We start from the raw sequence: 21511 nt of genomic DNA on the forward strand, positions 1-21511 counted from the left end.
TGTGTTTATTTTGAAAGCATCTTACTCTAATAAAAAAGCAGAAGCTAGAATCTTAACACTTATGCTGAAAAATAACAATTTTCCCTAATTCTTCTTCCGAATGACAATTGTTCATTTTAGTCTTATTTGAAATAGACATCTTATGAAAATTAAGGACTTATATTTTTGCTAATATTAATAGGGATGTGGATAATATGATATTGTAATAAGGTGAAAATTCCATACAAAATTCACACTGGCTAGAAGGTTTAAAATTTCTTTGTAAGTTACCAAGGACCCACAATCAGTCAGACTATAGTCATAGATTAAAACCTACAATTAGAGAAGGGTAAGTGAAAGTGTTGATTTTACTAAAGATAGACACTATTTTGGATTGTTAATTTAATGATGCCAGGCAGAACAGTGTGCTGTTAGTGCACAGGTAACACTGATGGCTGGCAGAAGTTTCTCAAAATACAATGAACATTTGTAGTAGAAAAATGCATTAACCTTTAGCTATTGACAGGCTAGACCAGAATTTTATTCTAAACTGAAACAATTTAATACATTTATTTTTTAAATAAAGTTGTTTTGTATAACCTATCTTCTATTTCAGGCCTTACATTATTTTAATAAAACTGTTTATTGAAAAATTTTAAACTCTCACACAACAGCAGTAGAGTCAGCATATGTAACTAACATCCCAAGAGCCTAATTAAACATTATTCCAAACCTCAGAATGGTACACAAAGATAGGGTAATGTCACAGGTGCTAGGAAGGCATTATACTATCTCCCAAACACTTTGGGGGCTCTTAGATAACTAGCGATTCTGTTCAAGTTCTTCAAAAGAAAATTACCTGATGGACATTTAGATCTAAGTTCTGTCCTTTTAAAGCTGAACTAATTATAAAATTCCCCATAGAAAGGAAATAAATTTCACTTCCTTTTAGAGTCTCCCTGGCTATTCGGTATGGCTATATTTGAGGTTTGGGGCTGGCTTCTAACTAGTCAGTTATGGTTCACTTATCAATGCTTCATTCCTCACTTCTTCCTCCTCTCAGATTATTTTGCCATCTATGCTGATCTTTTGCACTAGAAATGCAATGAATACTTTTATTATGGTGAATTTCAACTGCATATATCATGTAGATCTACTGGCATAATGAAACCCCATCACTCAGATACAGTCACTATTACCTACTTGTACTGTATGTGTAGCCATTGTCTGAAGTAAGTCTTAGACATCATTACCAGTTAACCTTCAAGTGTTTCAAATATCACCAAAAGATAAGGACTTTTTTCAACATGACAAGACAATCATTTCAATACACACATAAGACTTAATATTATCAAATAATAGGGGCACCTGGGTGACTCAGTCAGTTAAGCATCGGATTCTTGATTTCGGCTCAGGTCATGATCTTATGGTTTGTGAGTTTGAGCTCTGCTTTGGGCTCAATGATGACAGTGTGGAGCCTGCTTGGGATTCTCTCTCTCTCTCTCTCTCTCTCTCTGTCGCTCCCCCACTCTCTCTCTCTCTTTCTCAAAATAAATAAATAAACTTAAAAAAAGATCAAATATTAATGGGCTCAACTATCCAATTCCAACGTTTATTTATTTTTTGGGGGACAGAGAGAGACAGAGCATGAACGGGAGAGGGGCAGAGAGAGAGGGAGACACAGAATCGGAAACAGGCTCCAGGCTCTGAGCCATCAGCCCAGAGCCTGACGCGGGGCTCGAACTCACGGACCGCGAGATCGTGACCTGGCTGAAGTCGGACGCTTAACCGACTGCGCCACCCAGGCGCCCCATCAACTATCCAATTCCAAAGGAAGTCCCATTGTTATTGGTTTTTTTTTTTACAGTGTGCTTGAATCACGATCTAAATGATTTTACATGTTATGATTGATTTACATATATCTTATATTTATTTTAATCTGTATTTTTCTACTGTCTATCTATTTTTTCCCTTACGGTCAATTTGATAAAGAAGTCAGGGCAGTTGTCCTACATAAAGTCCCTCTATGAAGATTTCTACTTACTACATCCATACAGCGTATGACTCCATCTTCTATATGTCAGACTCAATTCTAATTCATTGTTTATGCTGAGTTTTTCCATAAATAAGTAGGAGAAGATTTGTTACCTCTAAAAGACTTATGAAGCTATATGTATCATTACAAAACAAACACATGACTTGAATGAAACTGTTAGAAAGATGATTTCTTCTAAAAATGATGGAAATAAACTCTCTTTTATGGAAGCAATTAAGTAAGCTTCTAGATTCTTTCCTTCTGAAAAAATTATTAGTAAGAGAGAGTAACTGTTAAGAATCAGGACAAGAAGAAATCCACCCTTTGTTCCTATAGTCTCCAGTTGGTGTTTTATCCAATTTTATTTGCAATTTTCTTGCCTGATGAATCAATCCATGTTTCCATAAAGCCTCAAGATAAGCCATAGAGCAGTTGAGTGTAATTCTCTGAGGCTTAATAATTACAGTGTTTCTTCATGAGTAATGACTATATTTCACCAGAGAACCTTCCCTCTTGTAGTTTAGATGGATCACCCATAGCTGATTCCAAAAGAAAAGAAAAATAGAACCTCATTTCTTCAGGAATACATAGTCTGCAGATAGGTTAAACTCAGCAAATAGGGGCGCCTGGGTGGCGCAGTCGGTTAAGCGTCCGACTTCAGCCAGGTCACGATCTTGCGGTCCGTGAGTTCGAGCCCCGCGTCAGGCTCTGGGCTGATGGCTCAGAGCCTGGAGCCTGTTTCCGATTCTGTGTCTCCCTCTCTCTCTGCCCCTCCCCCGTTCATGCTTTGTCTCTCTCTGTCCCAAAAATAAATAAAAAACGTTGAAAAAACTCAGCAAATAATGTTATTCTTGTGTTTTATGTTCTGTTTTTGTTTTTGTTTTTGTTTTTAATTTTTTTAATGTTTATTCATTTTTGAGAGACAGAGAGAGACAGAGCATGAGTGGGGAAGGGGCAGAGAGAGAGGGAGACGCAGAATCCGAAGCAAGCTCCAGGCTCTGAGCTGTCAGCATAGAGCCCGACGCAGGGCTCGAACTCAAGAACTGTGAGATCATGACCTGAGCCGAAGTCGGGCGCTCAACCGACTGAGCCACCCAGGCGCTCCTTGTTGTTGTTTTTTATGTTGTCTTGGCTGTAAGCTGGTCAGTTCTTGGTCTTAAGCAACTAAGTTTACACTCTAAACACCTCCCTTATCAGGCTCTTATACTCAAAGAGCCATTATTCACCAGTCCTATGTGCCCAGGGCCAGGTATCAGACAAGGAAGGACTTATCCTTATCCCCAGGAGCCTGCAAAATTATTCAAATTAGCTATTTACCAGGAAGCCTGGGGAACTTTGCTAACCCAACCCATTGTCATATATAAGTTACCTTCTGAAGTTCCAGTTTTCTGTTATACCCTGTTCCTGTGTGTGGCCCTGTCTGGCAGCATTCTCTGGTTTGAAACTTTAAGAAACAAAGAGTTCTGCCCTTCATTTATCAGAACGCCACTATGTTTTGTCCCACCATCCAAAGAATCCTTAAATCTTATAACACTGAGTCAAATCCCATTTTTCTAATCTGATACTTTCAGTTCTGGAAAATAAGGATAATAATTTATTATATCATAAACTCATGTCTGATGAAAAGTTAGAAAAACACAGGAGAAATAAACATAGCATACAAGAAATATAAACTAATCAACACATGAGAAATGCCTTAATATTGCTCTTGTCAGGCTACTATTTTAAAGAAACTAAATCAATATGATGTATTATAGTAGCAAAACACATTTTAAGCTAACTGTGAATATTTTCTTAAGATACTATTTATATTACTTGGCGACATGAAGAAATCTAATTTTTAATTTAAAAAAATTTTAAGTTTCTATTTTAACTCCAGTTAGTTAATATACACTGTTATATTAATTTCAGGTATATGATATAGTCATCCAACAGAAATATATACTTTTTAAAACAAAGTCAAATGATAGTCTTTATGTAGGGAATAACATAAACAAAGATATATGGATTATAAATATATTTCCATACATGTGAATAGATTAAGACAAATTTTCTCAGTAATATTAATAGGTTAAATAGAGAAGTTGTAAGTTTTTCCTAGTTAGTTTCCATGAGGTTTTAAAACTGGGTCAAGAGAAATGTGCATTTGATAACCACAAGAATTTTCCTCCAAATATCAATTACATGCACACTAACTGGATACAAGAAAGCACATATATATCACAGTTTTAATAACAGTGAACTTTGTTACTTTCTTAAGAACACGTGGAGCTTTACCCTGATAGCCTCTAATAAGTTTGAGCATATTTTCATCTACTTATCAGACAACTGCACTTAATCACATTCAACTCCTTACCCTGCACTTTCACAGCCCTGTTTCCTCCAGTCCCAATGTTTATAAGCAATTCCAAGTCATGTAACTTTTCTTCTAAACTCATCTGACTCCAACTCTCTAGCAACATTCTAGCAGCTCCTAGACTGTGACAAGCACTCTTTCCACCAGAAAGCAATTTTACTTACCTTTTTCCCTAGGACTATACTCAACTCCCACAGCCACAGCCCCAATTCTTTGAAAGCTATTCCTTTTGATCCTCTTAATCTCCCTCTAACCCATTATCTGCTATTACAGCACCCTGTTCATTTCCTTCACAGATTTAATGAGACATGCTATTGTTTAATTGTTCACTATCTATATATGTGACTAGTCTCTATTTAAAATAATACTTTTTGGATAATTCCACTGGCACAGGCAACCATCTGATTTATTTCTCTTCATCTGTCAAAGCGAGGTCAATACAATAGAACTTTCCTGAATCACCTCTACATTGCTGCTTGAGACATGCTTACATATAGCCTTCTCTTCGACACTGCTGGACTAACTTCAGTTTCTCTGTTTTGCTCGGAAAGTCCTCACTACAGCCCTGCTAATCCTGCATCAAATCAGCTCAGTTACTGTCTAAACCGTCTTTATCCTCTGCTTGCAGAACAGCAGTGGAAATCACATTCCGACAGATTACTAAATAGTGACCTCATTGAAAGCAGGGACTCTATAGCTACTATACCATAAATTAATAGTGTCTGTTGAATAATAAGTGATCAATAATTGTGTACCTAATCAGTTAAGAGCATTCTGAAATCTTGAGGAACTAGTTTTATATAAACTTACAGAAAATTCTTGACAAAAGCCACAAATTTAAATAAGCAATTAATATTAGGAATTCTAGGAATGTGATCAGATTCACTAGATGCTGTGGTAGACTAGAGGAATATTCTTGATCAGAATGTTATGCATTAAGAAACAAATAAAATAGACTAGTGTGTGATTAAAAACAGCATCACATACATCAAAGCAGGAAAGGAAGACCAAATCTGAGCAGAAATAGACAAGGCAATTCTCTTAGGTATACATTTGGTCATGAAATTTAATCAGTTGCTTAGAAAGGATTCAAAGGTAATATAAAACCTTAAAGGAAACTATTAGTTTTTATGTATTTTTTCATCTCTAAATTTAAATGTTTAGTAAACCAACAATAATTTTCATTCAGTAACATGAATTCAACTATCCTCAGCTAATTCTTATTTTACTTACTATTTTCCAAGTTAAACAAATATATCTTTATTCAAAATGACAGTTGTTGTTAAGACTGTTGCTTCATCTAGACTTTTTTCAGCCTAGGGGAAAAAAATGAAAGAGAGAAAGAGAATTCCTCAACACCTAAGTGATCATTAATGTATAATGCATATGTAATGTGTAAGTGAATTCAATAGTGAATAATTTCTTGTACAATTTAGGGCTAGATTTTTAAGACATACTGAAATATTGGGCTTACGGTAATTATAATTTGTAAAATTTTATTAGGGAAACCACTTGGTTTTTACCACAAAATTCAATATATGCCCTGATTTGTCTTTTGAGTTTTGAATACTTTTCTTAACATCAAATATGAACCACAGACACTCAACATACAGATTTCTTTCTGTCATTTTCCCCTCCCCACCTATGCCTGCTGTCATGATTGTACTATTTTGATAGCAAACATAAGAACTGTTGTCTGGACTTAATTTCTTAATTTATGTTTTCATTTTGAATTCATTCACATAGAAAATATTTTACCTATGTCTAATTTATTATAATTTATTTAATTGTACAAAAATATTTGATTTTTATTAAAATCTTATGTGGCAGTAACATCTTATTGGTAATAATGATATGTGATGCTATTGGTAATGTGTACTTACATATAAATGTGATGTGTTTATCATAAAGGAAATTTTAAGGCTGGAAAGTTTCATAAATTAGTTTCAGTTTATAGGTAATAAATAGTTTCTTTATACCTTGATGTATGTAGGTTACTAAAAAGTCAAATATAGGAGATAGTATAAAACTTTGGAATAAACATGAATAATTGCCTTGTGATCAGTTAGGCTTATGATGGTACACCTAGCACCAAAATCATCCTTTCTAAATCCTTTCATTAAAAACATATTATTTCTTATAACAAACTGGAAAGATACAATAAATTGAACATAATGGGGTGACAAACTTTCATTTCCTTTTTCTTCCTCTACTTCTTAACTTTGTTTCTATTTTAAGTCTGGTTCAAAAAGTTGACATCTATGACATTCGCTAAATGAAACTCCTTTTGATTTTTTTAAAGTCTTTTAATTTAAATTTTTTTAATGTTTTTTTTGAGAGAGAGCAACAGAAATGGCGTGGTGGGGGAGGGGCCAAGGGAGAGGAGATAGAGAATCCCAAACAAGCTCCGCACTGTCAGCACAGAGCCCGACATGGGGCTCGAACTCACAAAACTGTGAGATCATGACCTGAGCTGAGCTTAAGAGTGGGGTGCTTAACCGACTGAGCCACCCAGGTGCCCCAACATTCCTTTTGATTTAATTTTTTTATTTTTTTATTTTTTTAAATTTTTTTTTCAACGTTTATTTATTTTGGGGACAGAGAGAGACAGAGCATGAACGGAGGAGGGGCAGAGAGAGAGGGAGACACAGAATCGGAAACAGGCTCCAGGCTCTGAGCCATCAGCCCAGAGCCTGACGCGGGGCTCGAACTCCCGGACCGCGAGATCGTGACCTGGCTGAAGTCGGATGCTTAAACGACTGCGCCACCCAGGCGCCCCTCCTTTTGATTTTAAAGTAACTTAGTATTCAATAAAACAGCTGAAAAAACTCCCACTAGAAATGACACAAAATAAACATATAAAAATTTGTTGAACTTCACAGACCTGTTGGAGTACTAGCTTGGCCGGCCTAAGTTAGTACTCAGCCCCATAAGGAGACTTCTCCCATTAAAAGCACATTCCTCTCTCCTGAACCGAGTTGCAATGATCCATAGAGTGGAACAGCTGTTTGCCTTTCAAAGTGAACATTTCTTCCTGATTTTACAGTTTTATGTATATAAACTTTATACAACTTGATGTATATATATCTAATTTAACACAGGGTAAGATTAAATAACTTAAAGTATACCCATATGACAGAATAGTATGCAGAATTGGGAAAACACATTTCCGTAAATTCAAAAAGTACTTCTAGATGTCTATAGTACATGAAAAAATAATATAAATCTTATTTGTATTAAAATACCCACAACTGATATTGGTTATCATTCTGAATAATTTCTGAATTATTCGGTATAATTTCTGAAGTGAAATTTCATTTTAATCTCATTTTCCATGCTTCTTGAGTATTTTTTAATATTCCCTTAAAATATTTATACATTTTTATACATACATTTAAATATGGGAATATGCCATTCAAGCTGAAACTAGGGCAAGAGTCCCAAGGATTTTTATGTTCATTTATTTAACAAACGACACAAATAGCAGTTACCACAGACACAGTTTTAGTCAAAGAGCTTTACTCCTTTAATTGTCCTAACAAACTATAAGATAGCTACTATCATGGTCACTGCCACTGATGACAACAGGGAGATACAGGAGAGTGAAATTTGTTGGTGGCAGTTTCAGATTTCAAATTTGGGTAGTCTGGATCTGGAGTCCAAAACTTGATCACATGATACCTTATAATATGATAAGAAAAAAAAAAACACGATATAGCTAATTCAGAGTGACAAGTCAGGGTATGTGCCAGTCAAGGTCACAATGTAGAATGTCATAGTGGGAGTCCATTTATCTCATAGATGTAGATAGAATATAGATATAGATAAAGGTATAGATACAAATATAATATAGGTATAGAGATCTCTAATAACAAGAAGCTTGGATTTGAGTTATTCCTAAATTTAGTCTCTGTTTTGTTCTGATAATAAAGCAGGATGAAGACTAATGATTGAATTCAGAAGCGTTTTCCTCAGCAAAGGACAAGATCCCACAAAGAGGGAAAACAATAGCATTAAAATAACAATTATACTAATAATGAATGTGTACATTCCATCAAACTTCACAAATATACCAAAATGTTTCAAACTATATGACAAATGTAAATTTCTAGAATCAGATATACCTGCTTTTAAATATTCAGTAAAGTTAAATAGTTTTTTCTCTGTGCTTTTCCAACTGCCTCAGAAGCAGTGAAGTTTAATTATTCTTCCCTGATGTTCAGTTAATTCTAATCTAGAGTCTCTCCCTACATTGTTCTTGAAACACTTTCTGCTTCTTTGCTGAATTCTTGGAATTTGGGCCTGACTTTCCATAGTTAACAACTTGATGTTACATAAAAAAATTAAACATCAACAGTGAATTAAACATTAACATAATGAAAATAAAGACAGCCAATGAATATAGTCATTTGTCATGGTAAACATTTTGAATACCAATTAGATGGATTCAAGAAGTTGATGATGTATTATAGTGCGGCAAACTTATAGTTTGGAGACTACAGTATTCTTTTCCCTTTTAAGGTAAGAAGACTCAGTTTAAATGCTAACTGTTACCATTGTCTGGTTAGGTGTCTGTGTAGAACTTACCTAAATCTGTGACAATGGGACACTAGTGAAATATGAAGCAAACCCAACCCCATTCAACTGCCTGATAATTTCATTTTTTAAGAACTAGGTAAATATGTTCACATAAACGAAGATGTGTGTGAGAATTGGAAAACTTTAGGAGGTAACTTCAGAATCTTTTTATTAATGTGAAAATTAAATATAGGAAAAGAAAAGACCTCATTAATTAAATTAACAATTTCATTCCCTAAAAGAAAACATAGTTTGTTCTATAAGAAGTATTTTGTAGCCATTCAAACATTTAAATTTATTCATCTGTTTGTAACATAAAATATGCAAAATTATACAGGCTAAAAACTCAACAAGTAACAGAAAACTGCTTTTATTTTTGCAATTTCAGAAAACAGTTCAAATAGCTGTACATTATGTGATCAACACCAACTAAATGACTGTAGTCATAGCTCTGTTCCATTTTGTTCTAAACTTTCTTTTTAAAAATGATCTAAGGAAGGAAACTTAAATAAGGTGGAAATTGAAGTTTATCACTTCTTCGTGCTTAACTTTCAATGATGGTAGTAACTTTGGATGTAAAAAAATAAAATTAAAGGTATTTTCTTTCACAGATAGTTTTAAAAGCAGGGAGAAATAACAAACATCACTTCAGCTGTTAAGTTAGTAAACATAAATATTGAATCAGATGCTATAATAATTGCTATGAGTTCTGTTCACCCATTTTCTCTGAACTTATCTTCTAACAGAACATAAATGTAAGATCACAATGGAGCCTTCAGTTTTTGGCCACATGCCATGTAGTTATCCTGTACAATAGCAACAATTTAGAGAAATATCCAGAAGCCAAAAATCACATGCAAACAGGGAAGAAATCAAGCATGTGTAGGTGGTGGCCACCAAGGAACATGTATTAAATCCCACTTGCCTATATTTTCCTTTGTGACAAAACACAGAAAGGAGGCGGCACAAGTGGGGCCCAAACAAACCGAGAAATCAAAACCAAGAGAATCTTCATAAAGGTGGGTTCTCCCAGAAAATTGATTGCAGCAACTAGAAGAAAGCTCACCAAAACAGGGAGGAAGGTGATAAAATATGCCTATTGTGGCCATTATACTTGCAAGATAGGAACACAAGAGAATGTCCTCAGAATCTATCATCAGAAACCAGCCTTCAAATGGGCACATGCCTAAAATTCCTAAGATCTGTGTGATATTAAACTCCTCCCGCCCTTACTTTGGGCCAAGGACTTAGTGTAAACTGATTTTCCTCAGGTAAATATTTATGGAAACAAATGCAAATTATCTATCTAGCAATGACTTTTAATCCAGGCCTCATTATATTCCTATAAAATGCAAAAACAAGAATCTCTATTCTCTCCTTTTTCCCTCTTCATTTCATACAAACACAGATATAAACTCATGGAAACAAGACACTATGAGCCAGAATCACTGGAAAAAATAAATTTAACAGATACTAAGGGTAGCAACTATGGGATATAAAGTAACAACACTTAACATTTCCAAAGAAACAAAAGAGGGAAAATAATTAGAAGTTCAATGAATGTGGTAAACAATGGGCTAGATACAGAAGACTAGAAAATGAACTGACTGAAAGATGGTTTTGCTGAATGTGAAACAAGAAGACATCAAATTTGACAGAGATGGTTATGAAACATTAAAAATACAATGAGATGTCTTAAGGAATGTTTGATTTCTGAAAAGATGTAGTATTTTACAGAGAAGAGATAACCCAGCATATTCCAATCATGCTATAAGGCACAGCAAATCCATATCCAGACATATTATTGTGAAATTTTGGAATATTGGAGATTAAGGGAAGCTCTAAATAGTAGCTTGGCAGAAATGACTTCTTCAAAAATACGTTTTAAGACAGAAGTCTTCACATAAGCAAGTACCTAGACTTTCAAATTAAAAGATTCCTATTAGAGCAAGAGTTGAAGTATGTTGAAGAAGAAGAAGAAAAAGAAAAAGCAGCAGCAGCAGACAACAATGACAAGGAGGAAGAGAAATCGCCATTATCATCATCATTATCTAAGGATTTAAGGTGCAAGAAGAACAATGTGCACAAAAAAGTAAACACACACTTGAGTGTACTGGGTACATGTATACAACACACACACACACACACACAAACCCCAGAAAAATAGTGTTTTGGAGATAAAAAAAGAAACCATGATTCTTAAATACTTTCAAGAATAAATAAAAATGCTATGAGGCTCAGTTCATTGCCTAATATTGCACTCCTTTTATATTCAGCATAAATCAGTAAGTCAGAAAGACAAGGAAATTTGAGATAAGGTTCACAAGGACTTTATTGTATTTTATTTTAGAAATGACCAAAATTCTCATAATTCCTTCATTATGTGGAATAGATAGTATTTTTCCAGATAGTTCCCAAACTATCTAAAAGTTTGAATAGAGAATTAAATGATCTGAAAGATTTTTTGCACTTCAAATACTTGAATTCAGAAATTCACAACTCAGTTATTCAAGAACCATGCTTAGCATAATGTAGGAATAATAATCTTAGGGCCCGAATAAGGTTTACTGAGCTAGCTGTAACATAGATGAAGTAATAAAACACAGCTTTACAAATGTGAAGTTCATCTATGATTATATAGTAACATCCACGTCTCCTAATGAAGGTACCATAAGGAAAATTCATTACATTTTCAAATAATTATAGAGAACATAAAATGTTATAAAATTCTGACATTTAAAAAATTGATAAGCACTAATTTAAATACTGATTATAAATCTCTTTAAAGAAGATTTTGGCATAAAATTTTAGCTCTTTTAAAAACATTCTTCTAGAATTATTTTAAGAGCCCATAATCATTTCATTCTGATGAAGCACAAAGAATAATTAATGCATGTTCAGCTGTACAAAAATTCAGAATAAATTGTGTATTATATTCACAAAAACTACCAGTATCCCAAAATAATGTTATTTTAAACAAGTAAAAGCTCTGTTATAGTCCTGTTCTTTTCTCTAAAAATAATTCTTATGAAGCAATTGGTAAGAATACCAGGAGGAGTGACTTCCACAGTATAATATACTTACAAATTGCCTTAAAAGCTTTTAAAGAATTAAAAGCTAGACGTTTATAGTCTAGTGTGATCAACAGAATATCAACCCTAAATTATAGGACAGAGTGATTGTCATAGAAGACTTTATTGAGGTATAATTGACATATGAAAAATTGCACAATTAAATGTATATATCTTGATCAATCTGAACATTTATGCATACACCCATGATATCATCATAACAATTAAGGTGCTAAACATATTCTCCAACACACTTCTTAATGGAAAAAAAACAAAGAAGGCACGTTAAAAGACTTATTGAAGATAGCATTCAATTCAAAGTGGGTAAAGGCACTTTTGACCTTTGTCTCCTTAGCCATTATTCTGTTATGAGTTTCCCATCCAAAAATAAGGATTGCATATTAAAGGAGAAGTTTAATAAACCTGGGAGAATTAGTGGGAAAAAATCCAGTTTTTTGGAAGATATGGTTTAGTTATTTTTTATTGGTGAAAAAGACCCTAAAAAGTGTTCAGATTTCGGATTTAGTTTTTTGTGACTGCATAACATAAAACGCATAGCATAGTTAGGACAATGGATCAGAAGACGCAAGTCAAAAGTGTTTCTACCCAATTTAACATTGAATGGTTGTCATTACCCTAAACCTTTTAACATCCCATTATTTATTCTGTTTTATAGCTTAAACGCGTATTCTTTACTTTTTTCCAATTAAATTGTGTTTTTACATAAATTAAACCTTTAATGAAATCAGTTAGCAGTACCTCCCTTTCCTCTGACACTTGCCAAGATCCCGTAGGGCTTACCCTCTCTCTGTCTCCAACAGTCATCTAAAGGATGGCTACTAACACAATATGCCTTTGTGGATACACCCCAAACCGTGGCTCTTCTTTCCACACATTTTCCAAGTCCTTTTACTTTGTCTCTTCCACAGCCAGTGCTGTGATGCTCCAGAGTTCAGACCTGTTACCAACAAGTTCCAATTCAGATAGGATATTCCCCCTCCCGTGTAAATCCCAGTTGATATGATTTGCGTGGTTTTTTTTAATGTTTTTATTTATTTTTGAGAGAGATAGAGAGACAGACAGACAGACAAACAGACAGAGTATGAGTGGGGGAGGGGCAAAGAGAGAGGGAGGCACAGAATCTGAAGCAGGCTTCAGGCTCTGAGATGTCAGCAAAGAGCCCGATGCAGGGCTCGAACTCGTGAACAGAGAGATCATGACCTGAGCTGAAGTACTGAGCCACCCAGGAGCCCCAGATCTGTGTTTTCTTTATGAAGGCCTTGTCAGCATCTCCTCTGTTATATCTGTTCTAAACTAATTCTTTGAAAGGGTTTAAGTTTAGAAATTTACTCTCTGGTTTCTTCACCCATTCACTACATGTTCTTTAAAGTTTGTGATAGTTTCTGCACTCCAGTTGTGTGGAAAGCATGGGAAATAGGTGATGCTATCTGCTCCTCTTGTTGACATTTGCCTTTCACAAAAATGTGGTCGCCATTTCTCTGTGGGAGCCAAGAAGTGATAAAATGAACTTTTTGAAGGGTCCCTGCCACTTATCATTTAAATTGCTCCACATTTTAGTGTTATATAATGGTATTCTTCTAACATAATTTACTTTGCTCCTCTATCCTTTTATTTCCTATACTCTAGAAGTTAGATCTGTGTTTTAAAAGAAATAAATCATACATGAGCCTGTATACTTTATTCTCATCATAACATAGGTGAATAAAGTGTCCCATTATTAAAAGAGCCAATTGCATTTACACAGATGAAGACAGATATCTTCACTGTAATGATTTTTTTTCCTTTGCAATTAGCAACTAATAGGAAGAAAAAAATTTAATCAACAATGTAAAATGTAACTGAGTATCTGAAAAGTTTATGTGAATATATATAAAAAAATAAACCTCTCAAATGCTGTTACTGTTTATTTTTTAAGTTTATTTACTTACTTTCAGAGAGACAGAGAAAGAGAGAGAGAGAGCAGGGGAGGGGCAAGAGAGAGAATCCCAAGCAGGCTCCATGCTATCAGTGCAGAACCAGATGCAGGCTCGACCTCAGAACCATGGGATCATGACCTGAGCCGAAATCAAGAGTTGGATGCTTAATCGACTAAGCCACCCAGGTACCCCTCAAATGCTGTCACTGTTAACTCTTGGATAAACAAGGAAGGAAGGAAAAATAAAGGTCACATTTCAGCAAAATCTAACAATTTTTCTATTAAATATATTTGTTAAAATGCCAATCGATATTTTTGGATCTTTTGGAAGATGGCAGAGTAGGAGGATGCTGGGCTCAACGCGCGTCCTGCTGATCACGTAGATTCCACCTACACCTGCCTAACTAACCCAGAAAACCACCAGAAGACTAGCAGAACAAAGTCTCCGGAGCCAAGCGCAGACGAGAGGCCCACGGAAGAGGGTAGGAAGGGCGGCGAGGCGGTGTGTGCTGCACGGACTGGCGGGAGGGAGCCAGGGCAGAAGGGCAGCCACCCGGCCAAGCAGAGCCCCCGAGTCTGGCTTGCAAAAGCAGAGGAGCCAGACTGAGTGTGTTCCGACCACAAGTGAGACTTAGAATCTGGCAGGTCATAAGTTAAGAGCTCTGCTCGGAAAGCGGGAAGGCTAGAGGACAAAGGGAGGGAGAGTTGCTGAGCCCCCGGAGGACAGAGCTCAGTTTGGTGGGGAACAAAGGCTCTCGCCAGCGCCATCTCCCTCACCCATCCCCCAGCCAAAATCCCAAAGGGAACCAGTCCCTGCCAGGGAACTTGCTTGCTCCGAGCAAACACCCAACGCTGTGCTTCTGCGGAGCCACCCCTCTGGCAACGGGTCTGACTCCCTCCCGCTGCCACAGGACCACTCCTGAAGTGGATCACCTAAGGAGAAGCAAGCTAAGCCTGCCCCTCCTGCCCCCATGCACCTTGCCTACCCACCCCAGCTAATACGCCAGATCCCCAGCACCACAAGCCTGGCAGTGTGCAAGTAGCCCAGATGGGCCACACCACCCCACAGTGAATCCCGCCCCTAGGAGAGGGGAAGAGAAGGCACACACCAGTCTGACTGTGGCCACAGCAGTGTGCTGGGGGCAAACATCAGGTCTGACTGCAGCTCCACCCACCAACTCCAATTATACACCACAGCACAGGGGAAGTGCCTGCAGATCCGCATCACTCCAGGGGCTATCCAAAATGACCAAACGGAAGAATTCCCCTCAAAAGAATCTCCAGGAAATAACAACAGCCAATGAATTGATCAAAAAGGATTTAAATAATATAACAGAAAATGAATTTAGAATAATAGTCATAAAATTAATCGCTGGGCTGGAAAACAGTATAGAGGACAGCAGAGAATCTCTTGCTACAGAGATCAAGGGACTAAGGAACAGTCACGAGGAGCTGAAAAGTGCTTTAAACGAAATGCAAAATAAAACGGAAATGACGACGGCTCGGATTGAAGAGGCAGAGGAGAGAATAGGTGAACTAGAAGATAAAGTTATGGAAAAAGAGGAAGCTGAGAAAAAGAGAGATAAAAAAATCCAGGAGTATGAGGGGAAAATTAGAGAACTAAGTGATACACTAAAAAGAAATAATATACGCATAATTGGTATCCCGAGGAGGAAGAAGGAGGGAAAGGTGCTGAAGGTATACTTGAAGAAATAGTAGCTGAGAACTTCCCTGAACTGGGGAAGGAAAAAGGCATTGAAATCCAAGAGGCACAGAGAACTCCCTTCAGACATAACTTGAATCGATCTTCTGCATGATATATCATAGTCAAACTGGCAAAACACAAGGATAAAGAGAAAATTCTGAAAGCAGCAAGGGATAAACATGCCCTCACATATAAAGGGAGACCTATAAGACTCGTGACTGAACTCTCTTTTGAAACTTGGCAGGCCAGAAAGGATTGGCACGAGATCTTCAATGTATTGAACAGAAAAAATATGCAGCTGAGAATCCTTTATCCAGCAAGTCTGTCATTTATTTATTTTTTTTTTTTAAATTTTTTTTTTCAACGTTTATTTATTTTTGGGACAGAGAGAGACAGAGCATGAACAGGGGAGGGGCAGAGAGAGAGGGAGACACAGAATCGGAAGCAGGCTCCAGGCTCTGAGCCATCAGCCCAGAGCCCGACGCGGGGCTCGAACTCACGGACCGCGAGATCGTGACCTGGCTGAAGTCGGACGCTTAACCGACTGCGCCACCCAGGCGCCCCAAGTCTGTCATTTAGAATACAAGGAGAGATAAAGGTCTTCCCAAACAAACAAAAACTGAAGGAATTTGTCACCACTAAACCAGCCCTACAAGAGATCCTAAGGGGGACCCTGTGAGACAAAGTACCAGAGACATCACTACAAGCATAAAACATACAGACATCACAATGACTCTAAACCCGTATCTTTCTATAATAACACTGAATGTAAATGGATTAAATGCGCCAACCAAAAGACATAGGGTATCAGAATGAATAAAAAAACAAGACCCATCTATTTGCTGTCTACAAGAGACTCATTTTAGACCTGAGGACACCTTTAGATTGAGAGTGAGGGGATAGAGAACTATTTATCATGCTACTGGAAGCCAAAAGAAAGCTGGAGTAGCCATACTTATATCAGACAAACTAGACTTTATATTAAAAGCTATAACAAGAGATGAAGAAGGGCATTATATAATAATTACGGGGTCTATCCATCAGGAAGAGCTAACAATTATAAATGTCTATGCGCCTAATACCAGAGCCCCCAAATATATAAAACAATTACTCACAAACATAAGCAACCTTATTGATAAGAATGTGGTAATTGCAGGGTACTTTAACACTCCACTTACAGAAATGGATAGATCATCTAGACACAAGGTCAATAAAGAAACAAGGGCCCTGAATGACACAATGGATCAGATGGACTTGACAGATATATTTAGAACTCTGCATCCCAAAGCAATAGAATATACTTTCTTCTCGAGTGCACATGGAACTTCTCCAAGATAGATCATATACTGGGTCACAAAACAACCCTTCATAAGTAGACAAGAATTGAAATCATACCATGCATACTTTCAGACCACAATGCTATGAAGCTTGAAATCAACCACAGGAAAAAGTCTGGAAAACCTCCAAAAGCATGGAGGTTAAAGAACACCCTACTAACGAATGAGTGGGTCAACCAGGCAATTAGAGAAGATATTAAGAAATATATGGAAACAAATGAAAATGAAAATACAACAATCCAAACGCTTTGGGATGCAGCGAAGGCAGTCCTGAGAGGAAAATACATTGCAATCCAGGCCTATCTCAAGAAACAAGAAAAATCCCAAATACAAAATCTAACAGCACACCTAAAGGAACTAGGAGCAGAAGAGCAAAGGCAGCCTAAACCCAGCAGAAGAAGAGAAATAATAAAGATCAGAGCAGAAATAAACAATATAGAATCTAAAAAAACTGTAGAGCAGATCAACGAAACCAAGAGTTGGTTTTTTGAAAAAATAAACAAAATTGACAAACCTCTAGCCAGGCTTCTCAAAAAGAAAAGGGAGATGACCCAAATAGATAAAATCATGAATGAAAATGGAATTATTACAACCAATCCCTCAGAGATACAAACAATTATCAGGGAATACTATGAAAAATTATATGCCAACAAATTGGACAACCTGGAAGAAATGGACAAATTCCTGAACACCCACACTCTTCCAAAACTCAATCAGGAGGAAATAGAAAGCTTGAACAGACCCATAACCAGTGAAGAAATTGAATCGGTTATCAAAAATCTCCCAACAAATAAGAGTCCAGGACCAGATGGCTTCCCAGGGGAGTTCTACCAGACGTTTAAAGCAGAGATAATACCTATCCTTCTCAAGCTGTTCCAAGAAATAGAAAGGGAAGGAAAACTTCCAGACTCATTCTATGAAGCTAGTATTACTTTGATTCCTAAACCAGACAGAGACCCAGTAAAAAAAGAGAACTACAGGCCAATATCCCTGATGAATATGGATGCAAAAATTCTCAATAAGATACTAGCAAATCGAATTCAACAGCATATAAAAAGAAGTATCCACCATGATCAAGTGGGATTCATTCCTGGGATGCAGGGCTGGTTCAACATTTGCAAATCAATCAACGTGATACATCACATTAATAAAAGAAAAGAGAAGAACCATATGATCCTGTCATTCGATGCAGAAAAGGCCTTTGACAAAATCCAGCACCCTTTCTCAATAAAAACCCTTGAGAAAGTCGGGATAGAAGGAACATACTTAAACATCATAAAAGCCATTTATGAAAAGCCCACAGCTAACATCATCCTCAATGGGGAAAAACTGAGAGCTTTTTCCCTGAGATCAGGAACACGACAGGGGTGCCCACTCTCACCGCTGTTGTTTAACATAGTGTTGGAAGTGCTAGCATCAGCAATCAGACAACAAAAGGAAATCAAAGGCATCAAAATTGGCAAGATGAAGTCAAGCTTTCGCTTTTTGCAGATGACATGATATTATACATGGAAAATCCGATAGACTCCACCAAAAGTCTGCTAGAACTGATACATGAATTCAGCAAAGTTGCAGGATACAAAATCAATGTACAGAAATCAGTTGCATTCTTATACACTAACAATGAAGCAACAGAAAGACAAATAAACTGATCCCATCACAATTGCACCAAGAAGCATAAAATACCTAGGAATATATCTAACCAAAGATGTAAAAGATCTGTATGCTGAAAACTATAGAAAGCTTATGAAGGTAATTGAAGAAGATTTAAAGAAATGGAAAGACATTCCCTGCTCATGGATTGGAAGAATATTGTCAAAATGTCAATACTACCCAAAGCTATCTACACATTCAATGCAATCCCAATCAAAATTGCACCACCATTCTTCTCGAAACTAGAACAAGCAATTCTAAAATTCATATGGAAACACAAAAGGCCCCGCATAGCCAAAGTAATTTTGAAGAAGAAGACCAAAGCAGGAGACATCACAATCCCAGACTTTAGCCTCTACTACAAAGCTGTCATCATCAAGACAGCATGGTATTGGCACAAAAACAGACACATAGACCAAGGGAATAGGACAGAAACCCCAGAACTAGACCCACAAAAGTATGGCCAACTAATCTTTGACAAAGCAGGAAAGAATATCCAATGGAAAAAAGACAGACTTTGTAACAAATGGTGCTGGGAGAACTGGACAGCAACATGCAGAAGAATGAAACTAGACAACTTTCTCACACCATTCACAAAAATAAACTCAAAATGGATAAAGGACCTGAATGTGAGACAGGAAACCATCAAAACCCTAGAGGAGAAAACAGGAAAAGACCTCTCTGACCTCAGTCGTAGCATTTCTTACTCGACACATCCCCAAAGGCAAGGGAATTAAAAGCAAAAATGAACTACTGGGACCTTATGAAGATAAAAAGCTTCTGCACAGCAAAGGAAACAACCAACAAAACTAAAAGGCAACCAACGGAATGGGAAAAGATATTTGCAAATGACATATCGGACAAAGGGCTAGTATCCAAAATGTATAAAGAGCTCACCAAACTCCACACCTGAAAAACAAATAACCCAGTGAAGAAATGGGCAGAAAACATGAATAGACACTTCTCTAAAGAAGACATCCAGATGGCCAACAGTCACATGAAAAGATGCTCAACGTCGCTCCTTATAAGGGAAATACAAATCAAAACCACACTCAGATATCACCTCACGCCAGTCAGAGTGGCCAAAATGAACAAATCAGGAGACTACAGATGCTGGAGAGGATGTGGAGAAACGGGAACCCTCTTGCATTGTTGGTGGGAATGCAAACTGGTGCAGCCACTCTGGAAAACAGTGTGGAGGTTCCTCAGAAAATTAAAAATAGACCTACCCTGTGACCCGGCAATAGCACTGCTAGGAATTTACCCAAGGGATACAGGAGTACTGATGCATAGGGGCACTTGTACCCTAATGTTTATAGCAGCACTCTCAACAATAGCCAAATTATGGAAAGAGCCTAAATGTCCATGAACTGATGAATGGATAAAAAATTGTGGTTTATATACACAATGGAGTACTACATGGCAATGAGAAAGAACGAAATATGGCCCTTTGTAGCAACGTGGATGGAACTGGAGAGTGTGATGCTAAGTGAAATAAGCCATACAGAGAAAGACAGACACACATGTTTTCACTCTTATGTGGATCCTGAGAAACTTAACAGGAACCCATGGGGGAGGGGAAGGAAAAAAAAAAGAGAGGTTAGAGTGGAAGAGAGCCAAAGCATAAGAGAATCTTAAAAACTGAGAACAAACTGAGGGGTGATGGGGGGGTGGGAGGGAGGGGTGGGTAATGGGTACTGAGGAGGGCACCTTTTGGGATGAGCACTGGGTGTTGTATGGAAACCAATTTGACAATAAATTTCATATATTGAAAAAATAAAATAAAATAATATCTAAAAAAAATAAAAGAGAATATTTTTATCTCTGAATTTCAATAAATAAATAAATAAATAAATAAATAAAATGCTTGAAATATTACCTGAAAATCACTTAGGTAATCTCACCTGTTTCTCATAATTTAAGTAGAAAGGTACTAATTAGTGTCCCAATACAATTTTTTGCTGAGAACTCATCATATTAATTTTTTTTTATTGCACTGACAAAGTAAATATGCTGAATATTTTGGAAGACAAACTATAAAATTAGTATTGCACAAAACAAAGTAATTTATTAGAGAATATATAACTGATAATCCTATGAAAAAGAATTAATAATGCTTACTCATGATGAGAAAAGTATAACAAGGTCTGAGCATTCAGTAAGACAACCTACAAGCTAGAAATAATATGTGATTATATTTGATAAAAATAGGTCTAAGAATTGACATAATTTAAAAAAATTTTTTTTCAACGTTTATTTATTTTTGGGACAGAGAGAGACAGAGCATGTACAGGGGAGGGGCAGAGAGAGAGGGAGACACAGAATCGGAAACAGGCTCCAGGCTCCGAGCCATCAGCCCAGAGGCCACCCAGGCGCCCCAAGAATTCACATAATTTTAAAAAGCAAAAGCCTAATAGCAATGATCAGAAAAAATCAACATACCAGAGTCGACAGGAAGATGGCGGCGTAGGAGGACGCTGGGCTCACCGCGCGTCCTGCTGATCACTTAGATTCCACCTACACCTGCCTAAATAACCCAGAAAACCGCCAGAGGATTAGCAGAACGGAGTCACCGGACCCAAGTGCAGACGAGAGGCCCACAGAAGAGGGTAGGAAGGGCGGCGAGGCGGTGCGCGCTCCACGGACTGGCAGGAGGCAGCCGGGGCAGAGGGGGGGCTCGTCAGCCAAGCAGAGCCCCCGAGTCCGGCTTGCAAAAGCGGAGGGGCCTGATGGACTGTGTTCCGACAGCAAGCGCGACTTAGCGTCTGGGAGGTCATAAGTTAACAGCTCTGCTCTGAAAGCGGGAAGGCTGGAGGACAAAGGGAGGGTGAGCTGCGGAGCCCCCGGACGACAGAGCTCAG

This window comes from Lynx rufus, unplaced genomic scaffold, assembly GCF_022079265.1.
Source record: "Lynx rufus isolate CCGP_SWC_20201006 ecotype Redwood Valley unplaced genomic scaffold, mLynRuf1.p SCAF_1, whole genome shotgun sequence".
NCBI lineage: Eukaryota > Metazoa > Chordata > Mammalia > Carnivora > Felidae > Lynx > Lynx rufus.